General features: G+C 30.3%; 1 long non-coding RNA gene across 1 annotated transcript; it reads left to right on the top strand.

Moving 5' to 3' along the window:
- Positions 1-7,726: 7,726 nt before the first annotated feature.
- LOC122602234 lies at positions 7,727-8,661 on the top strand. The gene is made up of 2 exons (XR_006324185.1): positions 7,727-8,245; positions 8,384-8,661. It is a non-coding gene; the product is annotated as an uncharacterized LOC122602234 (long non-coding RNA).
- The last annotated feature ends 5,724 nt before the right edge of the window (positions 8,662-14,385 follow it).

The raw sequence follows: 14,385 nt of genomic DNA, 5'->3' as shown, positions 1-14,385 counted from the left end.
TGATATGTTGCACCTGCATTTTTAAGACCAAAAGGCATTGCAATATAACAATAAATACATGTTGGCGTCATAAAGGCTGTGGCTTCCTGATCTTCAGGTTCCATTTGAATTTGCTAAAATCTTGAAGAAGCATCCATAAATGTAAGCATCTCATGTCCTGAAGTCGCATCGATCATTGTGTCTATGTGAGGCAGAGGAAATGGATCTTTTGGGCAAGCTTTGTTTAGATTGGTGAAATCTACACAAACTCTCCATTTCCCATTCTTTTTCTGTACCACGACCACGTTTGCTAGCCATTCAGGGAATTTTACTTCTCTGATCATCTTTGATTTTAGTAGTCTTTCCACGTCTTCTTGAATAATGGCATTTCTCTCAGGAGCGAATTTTCTTCTTTTTTGTTGGATAGGCATGAAACTCTTATCAATTCCAAGCTTGTGAGTAATTATATCTTTTGATATTCGTATCATATCCTCTTGTCTCCATGCAAAAGTTTTCTTTCTTAGTCAGTAAACTTGACTTCTAATTCTTTTGAGATTTTTGCTCCTAATAATACTTTAATATTAGGATCTTCAGGTGTTAAGATTACTTCCTTTACGTCTTGTTCTTCTGGTTTATCAACATCGAAGATCCTCTTCTGTAATTGCTATTGAGCAATAGGCTTCGACGCTGACTTCATACTTGATGTGTAACATTCTTTGGCTTCTTGTTGATCACCCTTGACAGTAACGACTCCCCAAGGTGTTGGAATTTTAACATACTAATGGTATGTTGATGGTATTGCCCTCATTTCGTGAATCCATGGTCTTCCCAGGATAATGTTGCAACCTGGGAGGACATCCACCACACAAAATTTTTGCATGGAGTTCAATCCTTCCACATATACTGGCAATTTAATCTTTCCCACGGTGTATTTGGTTTCTCCACTGAAGCCAAATAATGGAGATATTTTGCCAATAATGTTGTCTTTAGAGATGTCCATTCTTTTTAGCGTCTCCAATTTGATTATATTCACAAAGCTTCCATTATCTATTAAAATCCTGCGAACAAAGTGGTTAGCAATAAAGAGAGTAACGACCAAACCATCGTGATGAGGCTCTATAATGTCATCAAAGTCGTCATCTTCAAAGGAAATAGTATCTGAATCCGAGATAGAATCTTTCTTCACATTCTTTTTTCTTTTTTCTACCTAATTCTGCTTTGCAAACCTCTTGGTTGCTGAGTAACTTGTTCCACAAACTTCCGATCCACCAGAAATGGTGTTAATTACTTTGGCGTTTGCTGGTGGAGAATCTTCCTTTTGGGTAGGTTTTGGCTTGGTGAAATCCATGCCTTCGACGTCTTTAGCCTTCTTTCTATCCATCAACTCTGTCAAATACCCTTTGGATAAGAGTATACTTATTTCTCTTCTCAGCATTTTGCAATCTTCAGTGATGTGACCAAAGTCTTCATGGTAGGCACACCATTGGCTGGTATCATTCTTTTTAAAGTAACCATCATTATTTTTCTTTTGTGGCCACCTGACCTTGTCTCCAAGATTCCTCAAAGCCATTATCAAGCTAGGTATGCCAACAGTGAAACAATATGTTGACAATGCGGGGTACTCTGGTCCTTCTTCATCTTCAACAGCATTGATTTGATTCTGAACATGTCTTGTATATGGTTTATGCCTTGGTTTAAAGACTGGAGTCTCAGTCCTACGATTTGGTCGATCATAAGACAAAGCTTCCAGTTTTGCTGTTGTCAGTTCATTCTTTTCAAGTCTGATGAACCTCGCTGCTCTAGCTTTTACTTCGTCCAAATTTCTGCATGGCGTCATTATGAGATCTTCTTGGAACTTAGATCCCTGATGGAGACGTCTCTGCAAAGCTTGGATAGCAGTTAACATATCTAATTTAGGAATATTAAGAGACTCTTTAGTAAATCTAGTCATAAAATCTCTAAGTGATTCATGCTGTTTTTGAGTAATTTTATATAAATCATCAGTTAATTTCTCAAAAGTTCTACTGCATGAAAATTGACTATAAAATAAATTAGTTAAATCATCAAAAAAGTTTATGGATCGAGGGGGCAAACTCTGCCGCCATTTTAAGGCTGAGCTTGATAATGTGGAACCAAAGCTTCTGCACAAGCATGCTTCCTTTAGGTTATAGGGAATGGGCACAGTCTCCATTTTCTCCAAATACAATGCAATATGTTCCTGTGGATCCTCTTTGGAATTTCCACATTCGCAATCCTATCTCCATATCTATTGATAAGATAAGAAGCAGGATTGACTTCTGGAATTGGATTGCAGAATCCGGGAACACTTGAGATCATTTCCTTAATTTTCTAGAAATTCTCTTGCAATATATTCATTTGTTCCTTGTTCCTGCAATGGGTTAGTATAACTAAATGATCTAGTAAAATTATTCTCATTAGGTAAACCTGATCCTGCACTAGCAGATGTCCCAGCAGCCTGCGTATTTTGTGGGATATTACTCCCAAAGTTTCGGGATGCAGTTGGGATCGTTGTGCTTAATGGCGTAAATCCAGGAAGTGCAGATGATACTGGAGTTCCAAACAGATTCCTTGGAGTTATTGGTGGCCCATTTTCTGTGATCCTAGACTCCAATATTTTAAATTGTGCTTGAGTAAATTTCTGATTTGCTTCAACCGTTTTAGTAAGTTTTTGCAAAATTTCAAACAAGTTAGGTGTTTGTTCAGCATTAATATCTCTGGCGTTTTCTTCAGATCCAATATTGAAGGCATCTGAATAAGCTCATTCAAAGTCCGATCGTTCCGCTCGCCCTGTTTTAGTGTTCTGAGTTTCTACTGGAGTTTCGTCAATAATACGAAATTCATTTGTTTGACCAGCAGGTGCCTTATCCTTGCTTTGATTAGGACGGGTCGTGTTGTCCTTTCTTTTCCGATGGTAATTGATTCCTGAAGCAATACCAGTCATAGAAGAAGAAATAGCAGGAGTAGTTTGCGAAGAGTTAGTTGGCTGGGTCGACATTATCGGAATTAATTTAAGAAAAATAGTTTTTCTAAATTGTAGATCTGGGAATTTAAATAACTGAAAACACCTTTTGCCCCACGGTGGGCACCAAATTGTTTTGGTCAAAAATCACCTAAGATAATTTACGTTGAAAACTTAGATAAATTAAGTAGCCAAACTTTCGTTCGTGAGGTTGTGTGCTTGTAAAATATGTTGAGTTACAAAGATGCGTTGATAAGAAAGACTTTTGATAATAGATTATGTCGACTAAACAATAAAGAAGGTCTCTATAATTGCAAACTAATGTAAACAATGTAGAATATGTTAAGATAAACAAGATATTAAGCAAGAATCAAAAAAATAATGTGTAAAATAAAGAGTAAAGAGCAAGAACACCGATATTTGATGACGAGGAAAAACCCTTAATCCTTAGAGGATCGCCGGCATAGAAACCCCGGGAGGAAACAATCGTTCCTGCCTTGTTCTTTATTGATGTGTATTGAAATATTTACAAAGGGTGGAAGTCGGTTGATCGATCTTTCTAAGTGTATGAACAATGAATAAGAAAAGTATGTAGTGTGTGTGAATACAAGTAAGTAATAGCAGATGAAAGTAAGTGCCTAGGATCGATCAACCTTCTTCTATTTATAATGCTGGTGTTAAACTAATTCCCCGATATTGTAGGGATCTTCAGCTCTTGAACGTTGGTGAAGATCTTGCCTGGTCAAGTGACCGTTAGCTTATTTCTTCTCGTGTTGAATTCAACTTGAAGTCCGATTTTGTTGGAGGACTGAATCTTCTTTGCTCGTTGAAGAGATTTTTTGTGTGTTTCCTTGATTTCGTACCGTTAGAGGTATTTCTCCATGTGTGATATTGATTATCATTGATCCGGCATGTATTACTCACGAGGAAATAATAATAACATATGTAACAATACGTTAGTATATCTTCCGAATGTACCGCTGTGTCAAGATCCTGAGATGTCAAGATCTTGGGCTTTCAAGATATTGGTACTTGAAATTTCCAGGCATAACAACTGTTGTCATCCCTACTTTTACATTCACCACCATTGTTTTCCCGCCACCCATCATTATCGCCGTCGTCACCCGTCGCTGCCGCCACAGCCACCAACCACCCCGCATCACTATCACCATTGTCGTTGTATTGCACGGACATCTAACTCGTTATAACTATACTAAAAAGTGTGCAACGGGATTTGTGCCAATTTTTTATCCAGCTTTTCACGCCTATTGGGTTGGCTTGGTCTACATGGGGCTTTGGGTTGTTTTAAAGACCAATGTATCTGTATCTATATTCTAATATTCATAGTGGATTAGTGGACATATTTTAATTTAGTAATAGTGTTTGTTTTTTTGCTAATGTTACTTTTTGTTAAACATCAAATGTTAGTAGTATTTTTTTTAAGGCAGTCCTATTTCAAAGTAATTTTTTTATTAGGGTGTATATTTTTCATAATTCTTATTTTATATTTTTGAGTTCATGGCTTGAAATACTGAGTTGAACTTATTTATATATCCAAAGAATATTATTTGAACCGGTTACTTTAAAAGAGAATGTAATGTGAGATTTTAATATTAGAGGTGAAATTATTCCCTACATAAAAGGAGTAATTATTTCCAGGACAATGCCCAGATAACTTACCTCGTTCAAGATATAAAAACCGTTTTTGAATTTGTGTGCCACTTTTTTTATTAGGGGATTGCATTCCGTACAACAATATATATCTAATTCTATTGAAAGTGAGCTAAATGATCGATTAAGATATATACACTTGTTGACATGGATTGTGTAGATAGAAATAATATTTGTATGTTGTAATGATGAGTTAAATGGTATTTGTGTGTGTCAAATGGTAGGTTAAATGGTATTTAGTGATTGCATTCCGTCCAACAATATATATCTAATTCTATTGAAAGTGGGCTAAATGGTCAATTAAGATATATACACTTGTTGACATGCATTGTGTAGATAGAAATGATATTTGTATGTTGTAATGATGAGTTAAATGGTATTTGTGTGTGTCAAATGGTAGGTTAAATGGTATTTATGAGTAAAAATGATTAGTTAAATAGTATTTGTGTGTTTAAAAGTGAATACAATAACATATTTTTTTAATTTATGATAGAGAAATAATATGGGATCTTATTTCTAATATTTACAAACATGATTATTGTTATCGCTTATATCTTTACGTTTTAGAAGGATTTCTTAGGAGGATCCAATATTATTATTAATCCATTTGAGCAAAAATTAGCGTGCTTGATCCGCCTACCCGTATATTAATCATGTCAACCTTGGTCGACCCGTGTAGGGTCCGGATTCAGATTCTAACCAAAAACTTTTAGTGGGTTAGGTCAGGGTCAGAAATTTTCAACCCGTAGACTTGTCATCCCAAACGGGCCAAACCCATTGAAAATTCCTAGTCAAAACCAAAATTATGGTGTTTAATTCAATTAATTCATAGTGGAGGGGGTGAAAGTAGAATGTAAAATTATTTAGTTAGTATAAATATCAACTCCAACTTTTATAATGTAACATTTTTGTAGTTTATTACACATATACACTTTTGAAGAAAACAATTATACATACCCTTTTCATTACGCTCACTACATTTCAAGAATTTTCAAAAATGACCGTTGAATGACCACAAATACGTTCGTAGGTTTACCATTTTGAGCTCTAATTATGATTTCAATCTAATAAGTGTACCAAAATTAGTGTATGGTTGGTTTATGATGAAAAACTCCCCTACAACAATTGAATTTTTTTTTTTACTTTCTAGTCAAAGATTTTTCAAAAATAAACATTACAGTATTTTATTTGTTCTCGTCTACAAAGATGAAGTGGACTGTTATTCTAGATACGAGTCACTTCATCACTGTAGACTAGTGGTTCACCCCTGTGAGTTGCTGCAGGTTCGTTACCAGTGCTATTACTATATACTAAGAATCAACTTATATAATAGAAGTATTTAAAGCATAACGTACAAGTTCTATTAGTATAATCTTTCAAACTTATATACTACTTTTGTCTTTGTTTCATTAATTTTACTCTTAAAGTTTCTACTTTTTCACTTTTTATAACTTTTTATTTTTCTTTTCTTAAAACCGAAGTTTTAGGTTTTTATGTTTCTACTAAATAAGTATCACATGTTTACAGTTTAACCTTTAAGAGTTTTCTTTTGTTTGTTTTCTTTCTTTATTAGCCCAAAACTGCATAACTTTATGATACTCACTGTTGTCTTCTTCTTTTTTCTTTTTTCTTAACATTTGGTTTTGATTATATTATTCCATTTTGTTATATGTAATTTTCATCATTGTTAAGTTTTATATTGTTGAAACAACTTAAACACATTTAGGATTTTACCCCTGAAGATTTTTCCTTTGTTTCTTTGCTTTTCATTTTCATCCTGAAAAATGAATAATTTTATGATTCTCCCAATGGTTTTTTTTTTTTAACATTTCGTTGATTAGTTTCAACCATTTTGTTATACGTAATCTTAATCATTGCTACGTCTTAAGTTTGTACAACAACTTTACACATTCATGCTATCACCCCTGACACTTTTTCTTTTATTTGTTTCCATTTTCTTTCTTGTCCTCGAATTTTATAATTTTATGATTTTCATCCTTTTCAACTTTTTACTAAACTTAATTAGGCTATTCACATCAACATAATGTTATATTAATTACATAAAAGTTCTTTAAATTTATATATTACACCTTTTTTTGTTTTATACTCCTCATTTAAAATTCTAAATTCTAACTTTTTTAATTAATTTTATCATATCTATTTAATAATCTATCCATTTACCTGTCATTAAAAGATAAAACAAGTAAACAAGTGAAAAAACAGTTATTTATGTTTACAAATACCCTTTCAGATATTAAATAATCATATATAACTATATTTTTTTTAAAAAGATAATTTAAATATTGGATCACTAAACTAACTAACTAATTGTCATTATAAATTTTACTTTATTATAAAGTTTAAGCTTTAAACATAACTTAAGTTTAAGTTCAATCAAATAATACAAATAATTTATAGAATTAAAAATTTACAAGAAAAAAAGGGTAAATTGGGTAAAAGAATTCAATAGTATAAACTATAAAACCTCTTTTTATACCAATATTACATGATGCACTTGCAATTACACATTAGTATAATTTTTTTTTATCTATCATCCCTAACGTTCAACCTTAACACAAAATTTACTATTTTTCACCATTTTTAAACCATGAAGTAGAAATTAAATCCTTACAATTTCACATATATAAGATATATTATAAACACCCCTTTATAAAGTGTTGTTATACCATTTCTTCTTCGGATTTTGAATTTCACACAATAAGCATACCAATCATTATTGCTGCATGAATCTTGAATGATGATTCTGAAACCTCAACAAAAAGGTTAAAATTAGGGATATATTCCCATAATGTATGCCTTTGTTGTTGTTGTAGCAGTTTTGATGTGAGGGTATATTGGACAAATCACGAGAGACTCACACAACAATTGACTATATCCCCAAATTACTATTCATCTCATCTATTTATAAAGCTCCCAAAGCAATAAGTTTCTATTCATTCTATCTATAAAGTAAGTGCTTATCACTACTAGAAAAATGGGTATTTGTCTATTTTACACGGTTGTTGAGAAAACTGTGTAAAATGAAGAAAAGCGGAAACTTTGACACGGTTGGAAGTAGTAAGCCGTGTGTGAAAATGGGAATAAAAATATTGACACAGTTGTTTGGAGAAACCGTGTATGAATGCCTGTAGCAAAAAAAAAAGATAAAATTCTTATTTATGAACCGATTTATGCAGATGGAATCTTATGCACTTCAATCTTCAAAACACACAAATACACACTCAGATCTAAAATAGACACATACTCACATCTAAAAAACACACACACACTCACATCTAAAAAACACACACTCAGATCTAAACACACACACAAACACAATCAGATCTATAAAACATACACACTCATATCTACATAATTGTCTCTTTTAACTCTCTCTGATTTCGATCTACCCACCACTCTCTTCCAAGATCGTCTTTTTATATATCACTGTTAGATGATAAAGTTGATTATTCTTTAGATTAGTTAGTTTTTTTTTTCATGTTAGTTGTTCTAATTAACTTTACATTTTATTATTTGTCTTTATTAATTTTTTCGTAATTGCTTTGTGTGTAGTTGTCTATGCAAGTGACATTTCAACTATGGCTTTAGCAAGTGGTAGACTGGAAATTATTTTTTCTTTTGTATATTTGTTATGTTTGACTTCATGTGTTTTATGTTATAATATAAATATATTAACATGGTGTTCCTTTTTTGGAACAAGATTTCTAAATCAGTTTTTTGCTTTGTTTGTAGGAAGTCGAATTTTCGTGTATGACATATGGACATTTGCATGTTGTATGCTGGTGGTATTACATCTTGGATTTGCTTGAATGGAGTTCTTAACTTCCTCTCTCTTACTGCAATTTTAGGAAGTAGTGACAACATTTAAAATTTGTGGTGCATCTTTTTTAATTTTCATTCAAAAAGTAGGTAATGGGCTTTTATGTTTCCATGTTTATATAAATTAATTGTAAGTTGTAATTGATGTTATGCACAAGGTTATAGAAAAAAATTATAGTCGTTTCTCTCTATCAATTGATTTAAAGCTTTTAGTTGATGTTAAATATAACATGTCGGCTGGAATTGAATGCAAATTTTTTTTTATTTTATAAAAACCGTTTTTACACGGTTTATAAACTTAGCCGTGTTAAAGTATTACTTTTTGACACAGTTAAATACCCGTGTCAAAATGGGGTATCATCAGTTACATAACTGTTTTACACGGAAGAAAAACCGTGTAAGAAAACATTTTTTAACCGTGTAAAAAGCCCTTTTTTGTAGTAGTGTATAAAAGTCGTGATCAAAATACAAGACACTCATATCACTTATACGTAAGTACATCATTCGTTAAAAAAAAACTAAAGAATGTAAAAGTTAACACTTTTCATGTCCTTTCCTTTCCTATCTTTTAGAGAAAAATCAAGAATGCAGTACTAATATTGAAGCACATTTAAAGTGTTGTCCAAAAAATTGTATGTTATCAAAGATATGATTTTCAAAACGGGACCTTGGCTGAGAATCCATGTTGATGAATGGCTTAATAATCTTCACAAACCATCTGACCCAGGCAGGATCGATGAGAAAGGTCTTTCGTGATTCTTCCAAGATACTCTCATAACAAAACTACTAAAGCAACAATGAAGCACACAATATAGGGATATATTTCCCTAATTTAAAGTAAGTATGATGGCTTTTGTTATTAGATGCAACCATCAGACTTACTTTTAAATTTGAGAAATATATTCCATTGTTGTGCGCCTTTGTTGTTACTTTGGTAGTTTTGTTATGGGAGTATTATGGTAGAATCACGGAAGACACTTCCGATCTTGCCTGGATCAGGAGGTTTGTAGAGATCATTAAGCCATTCATCAACAGAGTTCTCAGCGAAAGTCTGTTTTTGAAAATCATATCTTTGATTACATATATTTTTTGGACAGCAGTTTGAATGTGTTTCGGTATTAAAATTGCATTCTTGACTTTCTTCAAAGAGTTAGAAAGGAAATAACAGGAAAAGTTTTAACTTTTTAATTCGTTAGGTTTTTTTTAACGAATGATGTACTTATGTATAAGTGAGATGAGTGTCATGTATTTTGAACACAACTTTTAGGCCATAAGCACTTACTTTATTATTGAGATGAATAGAACCTTATTGTTTTGAGAGTTTTATAAATAGATGAGATGGATAGAAATTCGGGGATACAGTCAATCGTTGTGTGAGTCTCCGGTGATTCTTTCAATATACTCTCACATCAAAACTGCGATAGCAACAACAAAGGTAGACATTATGGGGATATATCCGTAATTTCAACCTTTTTGTTGGGGTTTCAGGATCATCGTTCAAGAGCCATGCAACAATAATGATTAGTAGAAACAGTATACAACAACACTTTTACATTTGGTATACGTATTTCGGCCATTATTGAAATGCAACATAAAGGGGAGTTTATAATTTTATTTGTATATGTGCAACCGTAAGGATTTGATTTGTTCTTCAAGGTTTAAAAATGGTGGATTTTGTGTTAAGGTTGGGACGTTAGATATGATAGATAAATGAAAATATACTAGTGTATAATTGAAGGTGTATTGTGTAATTTTCATATAAAAAGAGGTTTTAGACGTATTAAAGTCTTGTACTCAAATTTCTCCTTTCTTTTATTGTATCTAATTTTTAGCTTATGTAAATTCTTTGTATTATTTGTTTGAACTTAAACTTAAGTCATATTTAAAGCTTAAACTTTATAATAAAGTAATTTTATGATGATAATTAGTTAGTTAGTTGGGTGATACATTATTTAAATTAAATTTTTTTAATAATATTTAATAGTGATTATTTATTAATGTGTAAAAATCGAGATAAATTTTTTTAAAAAAAAGGAATGAATTGACTACTATACACTTATGGACAGTGGACCCAACCGTATATAGTATAGCTTTAAAGTAAGTCCAGGTCCAACCACATAGACCAATTAAGAGTGAGGGAGTTTAACGTAGTTTTAAAAAGATTTTTGGATTTTAAAAAGTCCCGTCATATTGGTTTTTTTGAAAAATTAGTTAATTGAAGAGTCCAAAGGTGTGAAAAGTCCAAACCCCAATCGACCAACCTCTCGAATAAAAATCCCCTCCTGCCTCAAAACTCTCCTCACGTACAACCACCTTACGAATAAATTGTGATAGATATTTCATAAGCCTTGGCTCCTCATTGACAAATAATCCTCATTTGGTCTATTTTCGCAATTTTTCATCTTATACACCTATAAACCAATAAAAACAAATAATAAGTATAAAAATCTATAAAATGACAATAACACAAACATAAAATAATTAAAAGAAAATGATATTGCGTAAAATAAATATGTATAAAATAGGCGATATCATTTATTATCTGAAAGGGGTTTTAGTAAACATAAATAATTGATTTTTCATTTGTTTACTTTTTTTATTTCTTAGTAAAAAAATAAATAGGTTGAATATTAATAAAATATGTCAATATCAAATTCAAAGTTAGAATTTTGGAGTTTTAAACGAGTATTATAAAAACAAACAAAATAAGTGTGCAAAATATAAATTTGAAGGACTTTTATGCTATTAATATAAAATTATGTAGATGTGAATAGGCTAATTAAGTTGAGTTATAAAGTTGAAGAGGATGAAAATCGTAAAGTTACAAAGTTCGGGGACAAAAGAAAAAAAAGTAAACAAACGCATCAAAAGGCCTCATGGGTATGATCGTTGTTATACAAACTTAAGACGTAACACTGACGAAAATTACGTATAACAAAATGGTTGAAAATAATCAAAATCAAATGTTAAATAAGACGATAGGGAGATTCATAAAGTTATACATTTTTCAAGATGAAAATGAAAAGCAAACAAACGAAGTAAAAATCCTCGGAGGTAAAATCATAAATGTTTTTAAGTTGTTTCACAAATGTAAAACGTAACAATGATAAAATTACATACAACAAAATGGAGGAATATAATCAAAACCAAGTTTTAAAAAAAAGACAATGGTGTAAATCCTAAAGTTATGTAGTCCTGGGCTAAAAAGGAAACAAAAACAAACGAAGGAAAAATCTTTAGAATTTAAGCTCTAAATGTATAATACTTATTTAATAGTAACATAAAAAACTTAAAACTTTAGTTTTAAAAAAATGAAAATAAAAAGTTATCAATAGTGAAAAAGTAGAAACTTTAAAGTAAAATTAAAGAAACAAATACAAAGTTGTATGTGTGTTTAAAAATTTGTACTATTAGAACTTGTAACTTATGTTAAATACTTTTATTATATTTTTTGAAAAGTAAATACTTTTATTATATAAGTTGCTTTTTAATATATAGTAATAGGATTGATAACAAATGCAACAACTCTAACCCACTTGTAATGCGTAGCTTTCTATATCTTTTTAATTTTATTTTTTTTATAGTGAGTTATTAGTTAATAATTAATTATTAACATTCCAGACATCACTATTACACATCAATCTTCAACTCATTGGAAAGAATATCATTATATACATCACAATGTCTCAAATGAGACTTAATCTAAAATCAGAAAGAGGTTAGACATACATGACACAATGCAACTATCAATTAGACTATTACTCAAATGGATTATAAAGATTTTGGATTTAACTTATACATATTTCATCTTTGATAAATTTAATCAAAATCCAAACCATTTAAAGTTTGGATTATTTGGAATGGATATATTAGATTTCATTTATGATAAACTAGATCATTATCCTGCGTAATACGCGAGATGAACATATCTAACTAATAACATTTTAATATTTTATAATACTATATACATGCATAACCATCAATAAAACATATCAAATATTTTATATGATTATCTATATATGAACATGAACCAATAACTCCTTATATAAGATACTAAAAGTTTAATAATATTAAAGTAATGAAAAGAATGTAACTTTCTCTCTAAGACAATTATCATATATGTCGGCCGTTATCATTCCATTCTTCGTAGTCACGTGTGGTGAAACTTGGAACACTACTCGTGCATGGGCATATTCCTAGTTTAAAAAGTCTAAAATGTAGACAATAATAACTAAATAAATATAATTTTCCAATCAAATTATAACTTATGAACACATTAAAAATTTGACTATAATTGTACAGCAATAATATGTTATGTTTTTTCATATGCATGTCAAAATCTAATATCAGACAAATGAATAAAAAGTCATAAGCTAACTATATCTAGAAATAAATAAATAAAGGTATTCCAATTGTTTAAAAAATATTCTGAAACATACACAAAATTTTACAAACTCAAAACTTTTGGTAACAACGGGAAGCTAATGTTTTATTAAGATAACTATGTGTGGATAATATATATGACAAATCATGAATATAAAAATTATGTATTATTATTTAGATAAATAATTATAATAATTTTATTAAAATATAGTAATAAGAATAATCACAATTAAGCACCCAAACAAATAAATAAATAAATTTATAAGTTTCTTTTAGCTATATCTAATTAATCGAAAGATAACATACCATATTCGTACATAAGAAATAGTTTCAAATGACTTATAAGTTACTCATAAGGTATGTAATTTAGTATTTAGTAAATTAGTGAAGTTAGAGAATAAATCTAAACAAACTAAATGATGTAAGCAAAACAATCTAAAAGTTAATTAATATTCAATTATGATTTTTATTCAATAGCTATAGCTTTTTTAAAAATGAATTAAGGGGGTTGGTTTATATTTATTGGGTGATTAGTAAAAATCCAAACCATTTAAAGTTTGGATAATTTGGATTAAACATGTAAACATCATCAAAAATTTGAATTTTTTGAATAAATACATATAACAAACGTATTAAGATCTTTTAAAATTATAAATACATATAACAAACGGATTAAGATCTTTTAAAATTAATGTCAACTTTGATGATTTTAATTATTCAATTACAATCAAGAGTCAAGAATCATAAATGTTACTCTTTCCGTCTCACTAGAAGTGTCATGTTTTGAATTTTCAAAGTCTAACATTTGTAACTTTAACCACAAATAATTTTATTTGTGTTAGATAATACTTGATAAAAGTTATATAAATTGATTGTGTTTTAGACGTATTTTTTAATGGTATAACTTTTATCAAGTTTTATATAACACAACAAAATATATTTAAAGTCAAAGTTTAAAAATAAAGATTTTGAATATTCAAAATATGACATTTCTAGTGAGACGGAAGGAGTATTAAATCTTGACCATTAATTTTGATGTAAAAAACGAACTTTAGAAAATTCTCATCCCATGACGATAAACCGTCATATATGCCATCATTTTTTTATTTTTTTTAGAACGACATTCTAAACTACTTTAACTCTTAAATTATACGCATGTCTGGGATGAAACTCATGACTCTTATAAAATCTTTGTTAATCCACCCACAAATATGAAAAGTAGGACTCGAACCCAGGTGGATCTCCCAATATAAAAAACTTACCGATAGACCACCAACCCCATTGGCCATATATGCCATCTTGATAGTAAAAAAAATGAAATACACACCATGAGAAATATGATTTACGATCTGAATTCCAACTAATCCAATCCATTTAATCCAAATCACATCGTATCGCATGGATTTTTATGTATTAGCATACAAATAACAACCTATAAAAAGAAGGTGAAAATAGTGAGAAATACATTTGAATGGCATATAACCCATTTATAAAATTTTAGGACTCTCAAAGTGTACAAAAAAACAATACAA

This window comes from Erigeron canadensis, chromosome 5 (assembly GCF_010389155.1).
Source record: "Erigeron canadensis isolate Cc75 chromosome 5, C_canadensis_v1, whole genome shotgun sequence".
Lineage (NCBI taxonomy): Eukaryota > Viridiplantae > Streptophyta > Magnoliopsida > Asterales > Asteraceae > Erigeron > Erigeron canadensis.
The sequence above is the reverse complement of the archived record's forward strand: the minus strand, read 5'-3'. Positions and strand labels throughout refer to the sequence as shown.